The 20,475-nt window shown below is 37.9% G+C and overlaps 1 protein-coding gene across 8 annotated transcripts in view; it reads right to left on the reverse strand.

The window, feature by feature from the left end:
- PPP1R16B (protein phosphatase 1 regulatory subunit 16B) overlaps positions 1–19,403 on the reverse strand; it is a 125,147-nt gene extending 105,744 nt beyond the window's left edge. The window contains exons 1-3 of one of the 8 annotated variants that reach the window (XM_081322604.1): positions 19,239–19,403; positions 16,574–16,613; positions 13,372–13,438 (exon numbers count right to left, since the gene is read on the reverse strand). The gene's annotated coding sequence lies outside the window, so the exon portion shown is untranslated. Of the gene's footprint in view, positions 1–13,368; positions 13,439–16,573; positions 16,614–19,041; positions 19,194–19,238 lie in introns of those variants that run through there. The other 7 variants (XM_081322599.1, XM_081322602.1, XM_081322600.1 and 4 more) reach the window with 7 other exon arrangements.
- Between the last annotated feature and the right edge of the window lie 1,072 nt (positions 19,404–20,475).

Genomic DNA, 20,475 nt, shown 5'->3' on the forward strand with positions numbered 1-20,475 from the left:
ATTAAAATTAAAATTATGTCTGAAATAGGACACTAGACTGTAGTTTATTTAAACTACCATACAATGGCGTGGTTCAGATGTAACTTTAATTCATGGGCAAAATGATCGTATTATGGCTTAAAGCAGTACAGGTATCCAGCAACAACTTATACAGGACTTCTTACAACATTCATTCCTACATAACAGAAGTTCTTCAACAATTTATATGAGTTTGGGGAAAGCGTCCAAGAACAATTCCTCCGGGAGAAGGGCGGTATATAAATTAAATTAATAAATTAATAAATAAACAATTAATCTAGCACTGAAGCTGTAGTAAAATAAGGTTAATAAAACTGCAGTACACTGATTTTTTTTTTCCCTGCAGCAGCAGTCACAGAAAAATTTGCAAAGAATCTGTTATCTTGGCTTGGCCTACAATGCAATTCTAAATCTGAAAACTACCCTACATGAAGAATGCAAGGCCTGAACATAAATGCCATTGCTTTCTGCAAAATGGAACTGTCTTTCTATACACAATATTTTTAAAATAAATTCAGAATCCAGAGTCATGTTTTTTGTTCAGATACCTATGAAAATCTCAAAAGCAGCCCTTTGGGATACAGAATACACATTTAGCTTTCTTGCCTTTTTGGAAATATTACACAATGTTTTAATAAATAAATCAATATTTACCTAATTATATTTTCTTTATATTAAAGCTAGAGTTGAAGATATTCTCCTTTGTGTTATATTTCTCTAATAAGAACTGCTTCTTACCTCAGCTTTTTCAAGCCAGAGTAATTTTATTACCTATCCCCAAAGCAGTAAATTAATTTTTCAATGCTTTTCAAAGTTGCCTTGTCAACAACTGGCACCTATCCAAAGAATAATTTTCTAAACCGTAAGAATTGTGTGCCAAAGTGTCTCTAGTTACTAGTCTATTGTTATTACTAAAACATTTCTAACCTACCTAGCACCTTCTAGTATGCTATGCAACATTTTCTACCATCCCCAATCATCAAGGATCAGTTTCCCAAAATGTATTTATTCACTTATTTTATTAAGAGGCTTTACAAACTAACCCCAATCCAGAACAATGCCCAACAGCAAAAAGCAATGTTAGAAAAAACAACAGTACAAATCTCCAAGTTAATTGTTGCTATAGGCAGTTACCTAGAGCCACAGGGATGTTGAAACAACACAGCTTTTACAGTAGTTGCTTGTGGAAAGTCTAACCAAACTGGGCCACATCTGGAAAAAGTGTGTTCCAAAGAGCTGGGGGCTAAGATGGAAAAGATCTGCTGCCTAAACTGTTATGGATGTATTTGTTGAAGATACTTTCCAGATGACCGAACCAGGCAGGCAAATTCATTTCTGACCATCATTGGTCAACATATCCCACTCCTAGGTCAAAAAAGAGCTCTAAAGATAATGACCAGCACTTTGACTATTAAAGGTATTCTGTTCCAAAGAAACATGCATGGCAAAGGATCTGTCCATTTCATGGTTAGACCAAAGGTATCAGAATGTGAATAGTTTTCTGAAAACTTTAGATTCATTAAAAAAATATATACGAGTGCAGCTTATAAGCAGAACCTCCCATAGAAACATCCAGGGTTAAAAGGTCCAACAGAAGGTAAATTTTCTGGTTCAGAATCTGGGAACCTCTGATTTTTTTCAACAAGACCTACACTGAAGAATCAAAATAGGTAATAGTGTATTTGTACCATAAATACAAGCAGCGGTGTATTGGTGGACAAGTTCAGTGTTAAAAACTATGTTTAAAATTTTCTAGTTGAGGCAACTTCTTTAATCTGTGTTTCTATCCTAGGGCTGAGTAATTGAGCTGTGCACTGAAATGACACTTAAGCCCCAGGAAAAGGAATCCTGAAGCTACAGCAGCTGCTGCAGTTCACGTTCACCAGATGCAATAGATCTGGGGAGGCAATCAGCCTTGTTGCTCGGCCTTGCTTTTCTTTGGCTCCTCACCTCCATGAAGAGCATAGAGCACTGAGCTTTATTTTAGTTGATTTTACAAACAGATACATTGCCTATACATTTATAATACCAACTCCTCTCTATTGGCTCTAGATAGATATAAATAGGCAAAAAATTTTAAAAAAGAAAAAGCACCACAAAACCCATACACTGTAAATGTGTATGCATGTTTCTTATCTCAAAATGGAAAGCAGTTTGAAATAACAGGGGAATCTGAAAGATGAATGGTGCCTATTTTCAGGGGCAACTGCAAGCATTAGACTAGAAACTAGGAGACAGTGAGTTCTAGTCTTGCCTTAGGAATGAAACCAACTGGGTGACCTTGGCCTAATCACTCTGTCTCTGCCTTAGGAACAAAAAGAAGAGGCTGACCAAGAGCAAAGTAGATGGACTCAAGTATCACAGCAATGGATGCACCATTGGAAGTCGAGAAGAACCAGGTTGTGGTTCCTTCTGAAGAAAGTCAATATTGAGTTACCGGTAATAGCACATAATCATAAACAAGTAAGTTTAAGTCTGTACATTTATATATAGATTACATGTATATATGAGTAGGTGGTAAATTTTGGGTGAAGCTTGTACTTTTTGATAATGCTTAAGTAGCCATTGTACAACTAACTACTTTAGTGCTTTTTTAGAATCAGCAATCTATGAGTAACTTAGTTTTTTCATGTTTTGAATACTAAGAAACTGCCTTCATTCATGAATTTAAAATAAGAGTTATGAACAAGCAACCCATGGCTACCATTAATTTCAGTCAAGTATCTACACAAAGTTCACATTATCTCCAGATATCAAATATCTTCTGTTATCTAGTCCAACAGTAGCTACAATGTACAATGAATGATTAATAAAGGATGTCACCAACTATTCTATCCTTGTCTTTCTCTACCATATTTCAAATAAGTTGGCTTTACATATATTATTTAAATATGGCTTACTTAAATCACCACCAGGTCAACAATACATGGTAAATGTATAATTCAAAATTAATCACCGATGAGTTTTATAATAAAACAACCAAATAAATAGTATACAATGCTACCACTAAAGGAAACAATATTCTCTAAGTTATAACGGCATTGAAAAAAGGCAACTTATGATCAGTCCTCACACTTATGATCACTGTAGCAGTCTTATCAAAATTCAGACACTTGGCAACTGGCATGTAGTTACAATGGTTGTAGCATTCTGAGGTCATGTGATCAATATTTGCAATCTTCACAGCCAGCTTCTGACAAACAAAGTCAATGGGGGAAGCTAGACTTGCTTAACAACCATATGATTCACTTAACAACTGCAGTAATTTGCTTAACCACTATGACAAAAAGGTCATAAAATTAGGTTTCAGTCACTCAACCACCTTGCTTAGCAACAGAAATTCTGGTCTTAACTGTGGTTGTAAATCAAGGACCATCACTATACCTTAATACTTATTAGAAATATAAACCAAGACTTTTTACAATGTCTCAGAACAGAATGAAGTCTAAGCATCTTGCCATTTGCTTAAATCCTATTGTCCTCTAAAATATCGCTACTGAAATCATCAGTCCAATCGCTGACCTAGAAATAAAAGCCACCTGTAGTTCATGACATTCTGTTCTCACCATGAGCCAATGTTTCAAGCTTTCTGAGAATCAATGGAAAGAACCAGTGGCTGGGTTTATATAGCATGCTAAGCCATAGTATGTTTAATATGATTAAATGAATAAACTATAGTTGGTTGTGTTAACATCATATGTTGATAAAACCAAACAAATCACATGTTGACATAGCGTGTGTATAAACTAAGTCACAGTGTTTGTTCCAGACACAAATCATTTAGGGGGGTGAGAGTAATTATTCCTTAGAGAAGATACAGAACATATAATCTACATTAAATCTGCATTAATCCAAGAGTCAATAGAAAAAAAACAGTATTTCTGATTACAGGAGCTGTATGTGTGTATGTGTATGTATATGTGTGTGTGTGATGTTGTGATATAAACTCATATAAACTCATTTTCTCAGCATATAAAACATGTTCTCATTTTAGCAATCAATACCCAAATATTTGCCTTCTCCAGTATGAAATATTAAGATTTATTTATACAAATGATTAGAGATTAAAATATCAGGTGAGTCAGTCACCTTTCAAGTTCCAAATGAATGAAAAATGAGTATTTGCCCTCAGATACAAGTAGTCAAAAATTAGATAGGATTTTACTGGCCAGTTGTTAGATAATGCACATTGAACCATCAAGGATTTCTTATTCTGAATTATGTGTCAGGCACAAACAACCAGACCCACACACATGTATAGTTCAAGCTAATTACTCTGTTGTATTATGCCTATAATACTGTACAAGAATCTTCTCAGACTATTTCCCTTCTCTTAGGAACAAATAGATAAGGTTCCATGGAGCTTAGGGATGGATCTCTCGTAGCTGTGCAATGATTCATGGCTAATCTCCCTAATTGAGTCTTCATCCCTGCCTGGCTGGGCATTTCCCAACACTATGTAACAGAATCATTTTATTTTGCTAATTACACAGTTGTATTGAAATAAAGGAAACACAGGAAATGATTGGGAATGGATTTTTATATCAAAGATACATAGGTGCAGTTCTTGTTTTGAAATAAACCATGAAATCAGATTATCTTGTTTCTTTATAGTGAATGTATGAATGTATATACACTATCTTCTTCTAGCTTTCTTCTGCTGTTGATTCTTATGGGGGGAGGAGTAAAGCTGAGCATCTTTTTGTGATGTATCACAAAACACAATTTAGAATGCCATTTTAAAAACCTTGTACATCTTGTGTTTGTGTAGCATAAATCTACAGAAATGCACATATGTATCTATGAATGAACAAGCAAAAGAATGGAAAGAAGATGAAATGGGAAATAGTCTAATTGGGGAAGACAGATTTCACGTCAGATAACAGATAACAGATAACATTTGTCTAACAGTTGATGCAGCAGAAAACATGGTGTCAGAAAGTACAGCTCAACAAAACTGTGTTGTTGTTGTTAGATATGACAAGGCAATTTCTTCCGGATTCCAAAGTTCTTTTCTTGATTTTTCTTCGGGGATGAACTAGCTTTAAATGCTTGACTCAAACCATCCTAGACTAATGTGGAAATCAGACCTGTGCATACATAAATATACATTCATATACATAGTGTGAATAGTGCTTCAACAAGAAGAGCATAGCCTCTGATCTCAAAAGCTTACAACATGGACTTTGATCCAAGAGGAGATTTAGGAGACTATATGAGATAAATGTAAGAGTAAGAAGGAAAAGATGGACATTAATTTATTACAGAATAGGGGGTTAAAAAAACTTTTTGAAAATAAAAGTACAACCCTCATCCTTCAAAGATTAAATTGGTGCAATTTTAGAGAGAAAGGGTAAAATATAAATGCATTCGTGCGCTCCCACAGGCAGGGCCTCCTCAGGGTCCCGCTGGTCAAGGAGTGCCGGCGGGCGATCCCCAGGGGGAGAGCGTTCTCAGTGGGCGTGCCTGCCCTGTGGAATCAACTGCCTGTGGAACTCCGGATCACCCCCGACCTTCCCTCGTTTCGCCGGGACCTAAAAACTTGGCTATTTGAGTTAGCCGGCCTGGACTGAGGGGTTTTAAGGTTTTAAATTTTAAATTTTAAACTCTTTTGGGGCTATTTATTTTATTTTAATTTGTACATTGCACTGTTTTAATTTGCCCTGTAAACCGCCCTGAGTCCCTTGGGAAAAGGGCGGTATATAAATCGAAACAAATAAATAAATAAATTTACCACTGCAGAAATGATCCGAAATCACTTCTTTATAACCTTTTCTTGTTTTATTTTCTTTCTTATTCACTATCTTTATTTTCTTTCTTTTTTTCTAATATTGCCATTGTTTTTTATCTTGTTCAAAGTTTCTTCAATAAAAATTAAAATTTAATTTAAGTTTAAATTGGGAAACCTCACACCACCAAATCTAGGCTAGATGATTATTCTATTATAACCAGTGCTTTTTTTGTAAAAGAAAAAGGTGCCGGAACTCACACGTCATACAACCCACCTTGCCTACCCTACAAGGTTCCATCCAAAAAAGGTGCCGGAACTCCATTCTGAGCGTTCTATGAGAAAAAAAGCCCTGATTATAACATTGTACATTTGCTTATACATAAATAGCTACTCAGAGAAAGCTGGAGAAGCCTTTTAGCTGGGAGGAAGAGAGAGGGGCAGGATTGTTTAGTCTTCCAAATGTGGTTGCAGCAAAAGAAAAGGTTCTGCAAGTGCCCTTTTGGATTCAAGGAAAACTCCCTTCAGCAACTGTGGGGTTCCCTTAACCACAACAACTTTGGTTAAACAATTCTTCTCCTGACCTTGACAGAACAGGAATGGATCAACCTTCACCTCCCTACTGCCAAACTACAAAACATTCAGTTTTACATGCCCATGCAAAAGCTTTCATTATCACTGAAATATCTCATTGTGTTGTTGTTGTTTTTTTAATTTTCCCAAGTGACAGTCAGGCAAGTATTTCTGGCTTTATAGATGCTGACTTTACTTAAAAATATATATAATATAAAGTAAAAGGATTGTTTTCTAAACCAAACTGGAGTTAATAAATATACCGGTAATCAGCATAAGGGCAGCAGTTGCAATTTCCTTTTCGGTGTAAAGTCAAGTTGGCAATTTAATTGGATTGAACGGTAAATATGAGACTGCATTTATTCAGACTGGATTTTTAGAAAGCTAAATTGGCAAACAGTTTTGTATGGGGAGGAGGGTAGTTTATGGTTTGCATATCTGAAATATGAATATGAATAAAATGGGGTATAAAGCATATGAAATACAGCAGAGCAATGAATAAAAATGCTTTTTTGCTTTTAAGCATGCACAGAAAGGGATTTGGATTTCTTCCTCCTAAGATTCGTCTATGGATATTCTCTATTATCCAGGTCGTGGTTGTCCCAAAGGTGCTTTTTCCAAAAGCCAACTGGACTTTCTTGTTGTTTTTTTCTTTGTAAATGTTTCATTTCTTATCCAAGAAGCTTCTTCAGTTCTTCAGAATCAAAGAAATCAAAGGGGGAAAAAAGTCCAGTTGCCTTTTCGAAAACAGCACCTTTGGGTCCTAAGATTATTAGCCAATTATTAAGTAATGGGCATAGACTAGATGATCTTCAAGATTCCTTCCAATTCTTATATTTCATAATTCTAATTCAAAGCTAAACAACCAGAGGTACTAGGCCCATATAGCACCCCCCTTGTGTGCACCTGCAGAAAGCCCTCACCAAATTGTTCAACTTTTAAGGAGATGCCAAGAGGGGAAAAATTAACCAATGAAGAATAATCATATTACATTTGAGTCTTTACTGAGTAACATTTGATTATATACTGTCCAGAGTCACATTGTTAAGGTTGGGTAGCCATATACATTTCTTAAATTAACAAATAATATTAAGTACATTAAATCAGCTGCTAGGCGCGGCGGCAGCTGCAGGACGCCCGGGATCCCTGACGGCCGCCGGGCAGCTGCTTGAGGTAATACGGGCCCAGCGTGGGTGGCCGGGATCGCTGTCGGCCGCCGATCAGCTGGTGGGCGCGGCTGCGGCTGCTCAGCTGTCGGGCGCAGCTGTGGTTGTGGCTGCGAGCTGCGGACCGCAGCTGGATCCCTCCCCCGGCGGGAATGTACATTATTTTTTAAAAATATATTTTTTTAAAATATATATTTTTTTAAAATATATTTTTTAAAATATATTTTTTTAAAATATATTTTTCTTGTTCATTCTTTGTCTTACTCCTTTGCTCCCAAACACACTTTGTGGAAAATTCATTTGGATGCCATTTAAAGGCCAACTCCTCAATTCAAGAAACTAATTTTGGAAATGTAATAAAAAATTCAAGAATTTATTTTCAGCAATAGCTACTTTGCCACTGAGAAGGGCGAAATTAGGGAGTTTTCCATTATCAAATATTGGGGGAGAAGGGGTGCCAAGTTTTTTTGCTCATAACTCTCTTCTAAATTTCAATACTAGAAAAAATATTTTAAAAAATAGCTCCAAGAAACTATAGAATATAAGAAGTAGGATGGGAATACAATTAATGAATGAAAAGCATTATCCCATCCAGACTAGATAGGGAATGATCAACAGCATTTTTGTGAATAAATTAAATCATAAGAAGCCTTGAAAATTAAAAAAATAGACTTAGCTGAAGCTATTTGTATATATGTACCTACAGTAAGTAATAACTGATATATACATTTAGGCAAGCATCAGGTAACATTTTCCTAAGTATGCTTTTTTTTTAAAATAAAAGACTAGCAGCTTATTACTCAAGTTACTCAGATATTTTTCATGACAAGAAAACTGGAAGAAAATGCAATAGAGAGATAAGGGAACTGTAGTTCAATTCTTCAAGAGAAGATAAGTTGGTCTGCCAAATCTGAAATAAATCGTGTTACCACAACTTAGGGTTTGGCTTGACATTAAAGCTTTACAGAGCAATATTATTCCCCAGGGATATCTGCTGAGGGATGAGGGTGAGAAAAGGTGTTAAAATCTGCAAGATGTGGATGCTGCATTACAATCATGGCCTTGGGCAGGACCTTGATTGAAATGCCACACCCATCATCTTGCAGATAGCTATCTCTCTGCTAACGCTTCTGTTAACCCCTGTCCCCTGTTCTTTCTATCCCAGGTTCTGCCAATCTTTGTCCTTAGGATCTCCTGAGTTTTCTGGATGGAAATTCAGGAAGTTTCTATCCCAATACATCTGAAAAATGACAGGTTGGTGTAGGCTGCTTCAATACTCTCTATTATTATTCTTTTATTCTGGAAGCATAAAGACAGCTTTTCACAAACATGACACTCTCTAGGTATGTTAGGACTCCCACATTCCTGTATTCCTAGCCAGCCTGGCCTCTAGTAGCCCCAGCCTCTGGAGCACTGGGTTGGGGACAGACTAATTTAAGGCCAAATCTATATAGCAGAGTTGAGATTTGGTTGGTGGTCTTTCCCTTTCATGGCCTGCATTCTTCTCAAACCATGAATGTTACTATCATTTGTGCTAAATTATACTCTAAACAAGGTTTACAAGTTACACTGAGTTCACAGAACAGGACAACTCATATCTAAAACTGTCTGTTCCAGCAGTGAAACAGTATATAGAACTTCCAAAGGAAATTCAGATATTTTGGCTACCCTCTTTTTGTGTTCATTAGTACTGCAAACAACCTTACTTCTAAAACCAGCAAACTTTGATGTGCTTTATGATTATATTGTTTGGAAAGCATCTCCTGTTGGCAAAAATCAGATTTTATACGAAGTAGCTTAAGTAAGAAAGAAGAGTTCATGCTTACGTAAGCCTGTGGGATTATTAATAAAGATAGGACAGTTTTGCCCAATATTGACAGTCATATATTCATTTCACTTATTTTATACTGCCTGGTCCAGAGATTTCAGTACAAAATATTTTTGGCTAACACATTTCAACTCTTAGAAAAAGTTACCATCATCCAGTAAGTTTATACATGACATGAGCCAGTATCCTTCCTGCTCATAGTAGATCATCATAGCTTTTGCTTTGCAAGATATTTTTTAAAGTGCAAAATCATTTGTTAAATTGTTTCTACTAATAGCTTGTCTGCAATTACTAGTGAGCCTGAAGGGCATGAAGGGCTGATGGAGAAATCATCAGCAGTTAGAACCAATGCACAGCAGTAAGGGCACAGAAAATCACCCTTCATGGTTTGCAAAATGAGATGTTAGGTAAAGGTAAAGGTTCCCCCGCACATGCATGCTAGTCGTTTCCAACTCTAGGGGCCGGTGCTCATCTTCAATTTTTACAACCCTGTAAATTCGGGGTAAAATCAGGGCAAATGGATGGAGCTGAGCGTTTACTGGCCAGATGCCCTTCCTGACTCCATGTGGAGTTCAGAGCAGATATTTTTTCTTTGTGCCCTAGGAGAGAGAAACATCTGCTGCTACTAGGATTGAACTCTCAACCTTCTAAGTGAGGCAAGTGTCTTCTCCACTAGGCCACTAGGCAGCTCTTTTCACACCTACCTACATACATACATAGTGAGGGGGAGATAAAATTGCAAGATAAAAATAGAGATGAAGCATATATTTCAGTGACTTGCAGTGGTAAGTGTAAAACATTCTCACTTCACTAAATAGAGTTTCACAATAAACTAATTAACTTTTCTATATAATTAACTTCTCACATTTTCTATAATCAAAAGAGACATACTTTAAAACTTAATATACATCATTTTTATATGTGAAAATAAATTAAAAAATGGGTAAATCTATTGGGCTACTTAAAAATGCAACTGTAGTCTAAAGATCATATCATGTTCTTTGAGATTTTTCAAAGATCTACCAAAAAAAAGAAGAAGTCTCCAGGCGCTTACTTTCTGACACATTTCAGAATTTACAATATCTGAGATAAATTCTTGATTCTTAACTCATAGTTCAAAGCCTTGGATAGTTGCTCCTACATTTGATTGATTGATTGATTATATTTATATGCCGCCCTTCTCCCTAAGGACTCAGGGCGGCTCACAACAATAAAAACTAAAAAAGAACATGAAAATACAAAATTTAAAAAAGAATTAAACAGTAGATACGTTCAATAGGTAGTGACAGATTTTATTTTCCTGGGCTCCAAGATCACTGCAGATGGGGACTGTAGCCAAGAAATTAAAAGACGCTTGCTCCTTGGGAGGAAAGCCATGTCAAATCTAGACAGCACACTAAAAAGCAGAGACATCACCCTGTCAACAAAAGTGCGTATAGTCAAGGCGATGGTCTTCCCAGTTGCAATGTATGGCAGTGAAAGCTGGACCATAAGAAAGGCTGAGCGCCAAAGAATTGAAGCCTTTGAACTATGGTGCTGGAGAAGACTCCTGCGAGTCCCTTGGACCGCAAGGCGATCAAACCAGTCAGTCCTAGAGGAGATCAACCCTGACTGCTCTTTAGAAGGCCAGATCCTGAAGCTAAAACTCAAATACTTTGGCCACCTAATGAGAAGGAAGGACTCACTGGAGAAGAGCCTAATGCTGGGAAAGATTGAGGGCAATAGAAGAAGGGGACGACAGAGAATGAGGTGGCTGGATGGAGTCACTGAAGCAGTAGGTGTGAGCTTAAATGGACTCCAGAAGATGGTAGAGGACAGGAAGGCCTGGAGGAACATTGTCCATAGGGTTGCGATGGGTCGGACACGACTTCGCAACTAACAACAACAACATGTTCAATACATAGTAATTTAACCCCATAAAGCCAAATTTAAAACCATAGTCAGTCCAGGCCCGATTGTTGAAACATCCATGTCTTCAGGTCACGGCGAAAGGACCGAAGGTCGGGGGCCATCCGCAGCTCCGGAGGCAATTCATTCCAGAGGGTCGGTGCACCCACAGAGAAGGCTCTCCCCCTAGGGGGTGGCCAGCCGGCATTGCTTAACCGACGGAACTCTGAGGAGGCCGATCCTGTGGGAGCGAACCGGGCGATGGGAGGTTGACAATGGCAGCAGGTGGTCTCGCAAATACCCCGGGCCTTTGTTGACCATCAGATACTAAGACTCTGATCAGATGACATTGCTTTGACAGGTCTCTGATGAGAAGCCAGGAACATTAAAGAAAGCACAATGGGGCAAAGCCAACATATCTTGAATTATTCTCATAAAGATACGTTCCTTAGATGACTTCTCAGGGGAAACGGAATTCAGACATTGCATGCCATTAGATTAAAATTGGACTTAATATGCTTTCAGGTATACATTTACTTTTTTAACTTCTTGTGAAATGTCTAACTTTCTAGTAAATCTGATGTGCATATAAGGAGCCATAAAGGCATTCAAGGTATTTCTGGAAAAAATAACTTCTCATAGAGCCATAAAGCGGAGTCAACTGACAGCAGTAAAGAAAATCAGGTCACTCAACAAAAACCATTAACAGACCCAAAATTGCTTCTAAGTGAAAATGGGATTCAATCAAGTTATGATGGCACAAAGTGGGTTTACAGACAGACATTGGGTTTCAGTTTCTGACAAAGCACAACGAATCATTCAGCAATGCTTTTATTTGCTGGAATACAGCCAGGGAAAGTGATCAAAATATAGCAGTACAATTATCATGCAGATATAAAATACAGAAGCAATAAGATCAGCACCAGAGCCAAGTACAAACATAAACATTCTGTAGCACAAAGATTCAATAAAGCAGAGTATGAAACATTCTGTTGTTGGCAAATATAAAATAAAGATATAGGACTATTTCTTTTATATGTGGAACAACCATTCATATATTGCAGAGAATAGATCAGAGAAAGAAATATAACTGGTACCATAGGCAAAGAATCCATGGTACCAAAGAATCCAATGAAAAACCAGTTTTCTAATAAAGAAACCTTGTTAAAAATAGCCAGCTGCATCAAGAACCTGAAGAGGGGAAAACTGGTCATCATATAGACTGATTTTAGCAACAGCCTCTATATTTGGCTAATTATCTGTCTTTTTTAACACACTCATTCACAACACGAGTGTCTTTCTTTAATGCCAATCAAATGCAACATTTACTTCTCACAAAAAATGTCACAAGGTAGGAAGGGACCTTAAGATCATTCAATCCCTCCCCATGTTGAAAGAGAGCCTTTGTGCAGCATCTCATTAACCCATCTCAACAACCGTTTTAAATATTTTATCAAGCTGCTACAAAACAGAGCATCAGGCCAAGAAGATATTCCTTTGTTTCTATAACTCCGATGAACTTATGAATATTGGCACTTACACAACCGAAAGGGCGTTGCCTATATCTGAGGAAAAGCTGGTGTGGGAGAATCTCAAGATTTGAAGATTTGTGGGGAAAAATAACCTGTAGGCATGGGGAAGGACAGAATAAAAATAATCCATTAGGGCAGAGCACGTTTCTGAAGGATATAAACCCTGTAAGGAGGGATGAAATGGAGATCCTGGATATCAAAACAAGGAATGTTCCATATACATTATGTGGTAGATTTAACTTCCATTTGTTTAGTTTGTGCAGGGCAAAGTTCATATTCTTTTGATTATCCCAGATATTCAGAATAGATTTTAAAAATCCAAATGTATGGAATGGCCATTTATTTCACAATAAATTAAAACTGTTGTATGGTAAAATTCTTCTGACAATTTAATAGGATGACATTGATGATTATTACTTACCTCTGCATTGAAGAAATAATCTCAAGATAGCTACGATTTCTAAAGAGGGTGATTGGAATTTCAAAACAGAGTAAAGTAACATAAACATAGTAAACAAATTAAAATTAAAATAGCAGGAATGGTCCATATATGGACCCTGGCTTCAGAAGAATACAGGATGCACATGCAACATAGAATTACAGAAGATAAAAGTCTTAATCATAACTGGGACTTACCACCTCAGGTCTCTTAGGAAATAACCACAGCGTTCAGATGTTTCTAAATCCAACACTGCACACCTAAAAACTTGGGCAGAAGAAACAATTGTTATGCAACTTTTCTTACTATATGTTCAGGTCACTAACAAACTAAAGCATTCAGATTAATAAAATCCTAAACTAAAAGCCATTCAGACATTATTTCTGAAATACTGAAAAGGAGCTCTGGGAAGGATTTGTGCTTTCATATTTTCATCCTGCTAATCTGTGAAGAAGGTTGGAACATGAGAGAATTCAGATGCTGTATGTGTCAGAGATGGGGAACCTTTGGTTCTACAGATGTTTTTGGACCATTGCTTTTTGTATGTCCATCATTAGCCATGACGTTTGATGCTGCTGAGTGCTGACCATCAGGAATACCCAGCCAAACACAAATTTCTTGATCCTGCTTTAAATCAGTGCATAATATCCATTCTTTGATAAGCATCCCTATAAAGCGCTAGTGGTTCCCCTGTCCAGTCATGACCAACTCAAGGGGGAGGTGCTCATCTCCAATTCTCAGCTGAGTGAGCCTGTGTTGTCTGAGAGATGCTTCTGTCATCATGTGACCAGCATTAAAGTATGGAATGCAGTAACCTTTCCTGCCTCAGCAGTACCTATTTATCTACTCGCATTTGCATGCTTTCTAACTGCTAAGTTGGCAGAAGCTAGGGTAAGTAACAGGAGCTCACCCTGTCACGTGGCGCTCGTGTCTCAAACCCGGGCTATCAGCTTCCAGCTGACAAGCCCAGCATCTCAACTGTTGAGCCATCTATCCCTATGGAAGATGCTAAATCACACCACAGGCATTTTAAGCTGCCACCAAATAAAAATGTTCCTTCAAGGTACCATAAGTGATTACAATAAACATTATAATTCAGCACCCTGTATGAATTATATTAATCAAAGATTCTCTTTACTTTTGTTCAGACCATTCCTTTATCTTGCTTTTGTAAAATCTATTCCAGTTTTGCTACTTGAAAAAGCATGTGAATCGCCAACACCAATGAATAATACAAAAATATTAGTGCCAAAGATGTCTCTATACTGCTACTCTTTTTCTGACTTTCTTGTTTAATGAAAGGAAATAACAGTAGGGAACTGGAAGCACGGAAAAAAGAAATGAATGACCCTTTCCTTATCTACGATTCTTCTGTTCAGATTTCTCTCGGAATTATTTGCCTATGGTGGATTTAAAATGTAAAAATTTGGAATACTGCAGGTTGCTGTCTTGGTATCTTTAGAGAGAGCACCAGTTATTGCTAAAGTGTCACCAGGTTCATGTCAGCTCTTAGTGATTACATAGAACAGATTTTCTCCAGAAAGAGAGAAAATACAGGCAAAAAATTAGGAGCTGCCTTCCTCATTCTGCTCTCCAAGCATTTGACTCCCCAGACAGCTTCTTTCCATTGCTGTTGCATTTAAAGGTCACCAAAGGTTGATGTTGAATTTTGCATCTTTGAGTAAATGGGCTTATTTGAGAGGAGTGGAACCTCTTCCAGCTTCCAAAACCTCAATAGGCAATTGTCTCTCCATCACCGGGTACCTATCTTTATAACCATTAGAGTTGGAAATTGTTGCTTTAAAAGAATAAAAACAAAAACCAACAGTTTCCCAAGCAGCTAAGTTCTTCACCAAAAAGCAGATAAGGGGAGTATGAAGCTTTATGTTTAAGTTCCAGCTAACATCTGAAAAGGCTTAAAGTATATTTTCACAAGTGGTACATGGAGCCAAAGCCTATGTATATGTGACCAGAAGTTACATTACTTTCAGAGGGGTTTATTCATAAATTGCCATGGACAGGACAATCTTTGGAAGTGAAATACCGCAATCCCACGACATTTCCTTGAAAACACCATCAAATTCAGCTAGGACAGTTCCAGAGCAAACATGCAAATATATTTGTAGTTTCCAATTGGGTTAATGCATCATGTTAAGCTACTTTTCCTCAACTTGATATTCTCTTAATCAGTGTTTCTAATCAATTCCCAGAATTCCCAAACCAGCCACTTATCTTAAAGTTGCCAAGTTTGAGAAACACTGCTCTAGATACATTGAATTGCAACTCTCAAAATGTCAAGTCATCTGTTAATTGTTGGAGTTGTAATTCCAATACATCTGGGGAGTACCAAATGGGAAAAGCTATATTAAGCCATAAATTCAATTAATCAGAGTTTATTGAATAAGCTACAATTACTGGATACATACACCTTGCTAAGCCATAAACCATTCTCAACAGATATCAGTGGCTGGGTTTATATAATCTACAAAATCATATTACAGCCTTGTGTAGGAACTCAGTCTGAATTTGAAATAGATTTCTAATAAATATGGATATGAAAAATTGATTTAAATCAAATCTGGTCTAACAAGAAGAATGCACACATACATTCTATTGATTTTATTATTGCCAATAAATTCAGTGTGCTTATCAAAACAGTATGAAGAGGCAAAGACAGCTATAAACCTGTATAGAACCGCATCATGTAAAAATATGAGATTATGTGTGGAATGTTTAGCTCTTTAATTCAGTTGGATATTTTTTTTAAAAAAAAGAATTGTTTGGACAAAGCAAGCAGTACTAATCCAAATAAGACACAGCCCACATCTCTAAAATTCTGCTCTTTTAGTATGATTTCACTTTTGTATGCAACAATGAGCAGATGCACATAAGTCTTAAACACCTGAAGCAACTAAGTATGCAAATATATTTTTCATTGGTTTATTCTTGAAAAATGTCATAGTTGCAGGCTGGTAGTTGCTCTTTCAAATGATATTTAGTTTTGAAAATTGTTTCATGAAAGTTAGTGCCTAGTTGCAGTTGAACCTGAGCTAAATTCAAAAAATTCAAAGGCACAAAGCAGGAAGTTCAGCAAGTAAGCAATCTAAGCTTTTGTTGTGACTTTTGGATAATGGAAACTATGCAAAGCAATATAATACCAAAAATAGGTATGAAGGAAAGAAACAGCTCTCATATACCAAATTAGTGCAACTTAATTAGCATATAGCTTTAGCCTACTTGATGTAGAAGAACTGAATTAGATACAGTTGCAAAAAAATCCTCTTTGGGTTATCACCAAATTCTCTGCACTATCACAATAAGGCGTATCACCCAGCCAAAGTGAATGATTTTTAGTTGACTAAACCTAGAGTGACAACAATAGTTTCACTAAATACCTCTCACCTGCTGTAAATATGCAGCTGATATTAACTGAATTATTGCTCTGTAGAGAGAAATTTAAATCAATCAATTTCACATTCAAAAGTGGAAGTTACACTGAACATTATGAGAATAATGCAGATTACGGAGATTGAGATTCAAAAATATATTCTATCATGAGCCTCAGGGGCAGTACTTTTGCTCTTTGTACTGACCTTTAAAAATAGATGGTAATATAAAATTTGGAACAGGAGCAAACATATGCTCTATGCCAGGGGTCTTCAAACTTGGCCCTTTTATGACTTGTGGACTTCAACTCCCAGAATTCCTCAGCCAGGCATGCTGGCTGAGGAATTCTGGGAGTTGAAGTCCAAAAGTCATAAAAGGGCCAAGTTGAAGACCCCTGCTCTATGTTTTTCAGAGTCAATTGGAAATGAGTTGCATAGAAGAGTTATAAATAAATACGTTTACAGTAAGTATTATTGTCCTCCAATAATTTCCCATATTGATTAATATTTGTTTTTAACCTTCTGGATTTTTCACTCACAAATATCTAATTCTGAAGGTGACAGAGATATTGAAGAAAAAATATTTCCAAATGTTTACTATTTTCACATATAGTTAGCTTGTTTGGATTTGCATTATAATATTGTAACAAAGTAACCAAATAGTCTAGGTTCACAACATGGTAAATCAATAACCAAGATTGATACATTTGTAATCACCTTTAATGCATTGTATGGATGTATCCAGGGCTTATAATCACCAGTTATAATCACCAGCAACAAGCAGGAACCATAGAACCATAATCATTTGCTAAATTCATTTCACACAGTATAGCAATATTTTAACCATGATTCGAACAGTCCTAATTCTTTACTTGATTCACAGATAATGTTAATCCATAATGGGTAAAGTTATATATGTTAAACCAAAAGAAAATAAATTAAGTTGTAGAAACTACTATGCACAAAACAGTTCAATTACTATAGTAGAGTTAGAATTTATCTTGACCATGCTTGCACTATGCATTTACATTAACCACAATAAGCTATGATCATTCAATTTCCCATGTTATATCTTTCACCTTACTCTCCCTACTATCACTTTCCATTTGGTGGAGAAAGTAATTATTTCTCAGCAGATACAAATAAATTGAACATGTTATCACACACATCTTTACTTCTCATCTTATTTTAAAAGGCAGTAGCATTATATGAAGCCAGCAGATCATCCCAAATTCTTAAATGTTAAATTTTTAAAGAACCATTTGAAGTAGTCTTCATACATTTAAAATTAAATGGGAGGGGGTAATTACAAATTTCAATTAACTTCCTTTTTCATTTCTCCAGCCTACCTCATCTATTACAAGAGGTCTTCCCAGCGTATCCTTTATACCAGAATTTTCCAACCTCTGCAGTTTTAAGATATATGGCCAGCATGGGGGATTCTGGGAGTTGAAGTCCATATATCTTAAAGTTGATAAGGTTGAGAAACACTGTTTTAAACAAATGGATACTAGTCGCTTTGGCTTGTTAAGGGGTGAGGGGTACAGGAAAACACTGTCAGCCTAACAAACCTCCACACTATCTGATTTCCATCCTGTCCTCGTTAAGAAGAGGCAGTGGCTACGAGGAACACAGATAGCAGAAGAGTGTCAGGAAATAACTGATATATATTCAGCCAGAGGCGGCAGAAAAGCAGAAGTGACTAATAATATATATGTGATAGAAGCAGAATTACGCACACTTTACTTTCCCACATCTAAGAGGTGGGCCATCCATTGCATGGTGACTCCCACAAGCTGCCAGGGAAAAATGCATGTATGAAAAAACAAAAAGTTGACGCAGGCTTGCATAAAATGATCTGGGAACATTGTAGTGATTATGCACCTCTGTTCAAGGCAAAGCTCATTTCAGATATAGGTTTTCTCTTTAATTTCTGAAACAATGAAGCGAGACCTTTGCAGTTTGGTTTTCAGAACTTGCATTCTTATTTCTCCTTCAAGCTGGGCTTCGTTTAAACCAGCTTTAAATCCGAGCCCTACTGAACAAGCTAACTCCCTAACGTCCGAAGCCAAAAATAAAAGGCAAAGATAGCTCTAACCCAGTTCATTGTAGCCATCCTCCTCCTCCTCCTCACTTGACAGTGGTCGGAGAAAGGAGTGGTCAGACATCTTTCCCTCCGTCCACTTCTTCACGAACACCTGAACGGTCCTCAAATTAACACAATCACGCCCATATTTTCTCGGTAAGTTAGCTGAGGGGGGAAAAAAACTCTGCACCCCAGTGTTTCTTTATCCGCCTTTGCTTAAACTTCATGAGTAAAGACTGGAAGGGTTTTTTTATTATTATTATTTTCATTCTGTGGAGGGACAGCAGCAAGCACACATAAGGCAACATGTATACACAGAAGGTAAAACATACGGGAGGTGATGTCGAATTTGCTCTAGATCTTCCACTGAGTAAAAACCAGGAAGGTCTGCAGCTCACCCACTCGTCTAATTCCCTTTCCTCGCCCGTCCTTCCAACCTCTCAGCTCCCTCGAGATTTCCGCCCTGGCGACGCACCGCACCTCCAAACGCCGCCGCGGGCTTCGATGGAAGAAGACTCCCCGCACGCGCCACCGGCTCCATTCGCCTCCCGGGACCAGGCGCAGAGCCCGGGCACTCTCACCCAAAGCAACTCACCGGGACCGACGAAGAGCCAGCAGCTCCCGCAGCGCAGCAACCGCCCAGCGTCGGACGAGCCAAGCGAGCGCGGTCAGGAGCAGCGCCGACTGACGGCGGGCAGCTGCTGCCCACTCTCGTTACCAACCTCATCCGTTTCCTCGGGAGCTTCGAGAAGCGGCTAAGCCGGCGCTAAAGCAGCTCGGATGAAGCGAAGGGGAGGAGCCTGGGAAGCTGCGCCACGCCCCCCTCCTCCTCCGAGGCGGGGCTTTGCGAGTGAGGAAGGGAGCGGGGCGCGGAGGTCAGGAAAGGTAAAAAAAAAAAGGGGGACGCTGCCTCTCGACGGAGAAGAGCGGTGGGAGGATGAGCGTCTCGCGGGCCGACGTGGGCTGTGAGAGGATTAAAGGCAGCCGACCGATGTGCTGGCCAAAACCTGTCCCGTGGTGACTCTTCCAGAAGCAAAAAAAAAACATCTCAATGTTTCTATTTCTGGAATTTGCACCCTTGCCTTTTGTTAGGGCAGCGTTTCCCAACCTTAGGAACTTGAAGATGCGTGGACTTCAACTCCCAGAATTCCCCAGCCAGCTATGCTGGCTGGGGAATTCTGGGAGTTGAAGTCCACGCATCTTCAAGTTCCTAAGGTTGGGAAACGCTGTGTTAGGGAATTGAAGGCACGTTACTCCGGTTTTTTTTTATTTTGTTTTTTATTTATTTATTTTAATCCCATTTATATTCCGCCCTTCTCCGAAGACTCAGGGCGGCTCACAATCTAAGCAACAAATCAAATGTGCCCCATAGCAACCATCCTGCGACCGTAAATTGGGCCAAGAGAAAGTGATGGCTCGAAGTCCCCCAATGGATTTCCAGGGCTAAGGATGGAACTCGGTTTGGATCGCGCTGTTTGCAAAAGGGTTGTCCCTGCCTTTTCTGCAGGGCCGGTAGCAGGCTGGTACAGAACAGGTTTATTGTATTATGTGAATATAGTCAATTTTTTAAGTTGCTAGAGATATATATTGCATGTATTACAAAAGATTAACCCTTCATTATACAGTATTAAAAGTATAACAGGCATAGCTTAGTCCCTGTAAGACTTGCTGTTCCTGCTAAAATTCTATTTCACACATACTGTATTAAAGTTAACAATGCTATCTTTTGTTTTGATTCTAGTAAATCTGTTTGAGTGTTATGTTCTTAAAGCTAGCTATGAAACCAGTATTTCTGAGGAGGGAAAAATTATTAACCTAAATTGATATACTTT

Source organism: Vipera berus (genome assembly GCF_964194415.1).
Source record: "Vipera berus genome assembly, chromosome: 3".
Taxonomy (NCBI): domain Eukaryota; kingdom Metazoa; phylum Chordata; class Lepidosauria; order Squamata; family Viperidae; genus Vipera; species Vipera berus.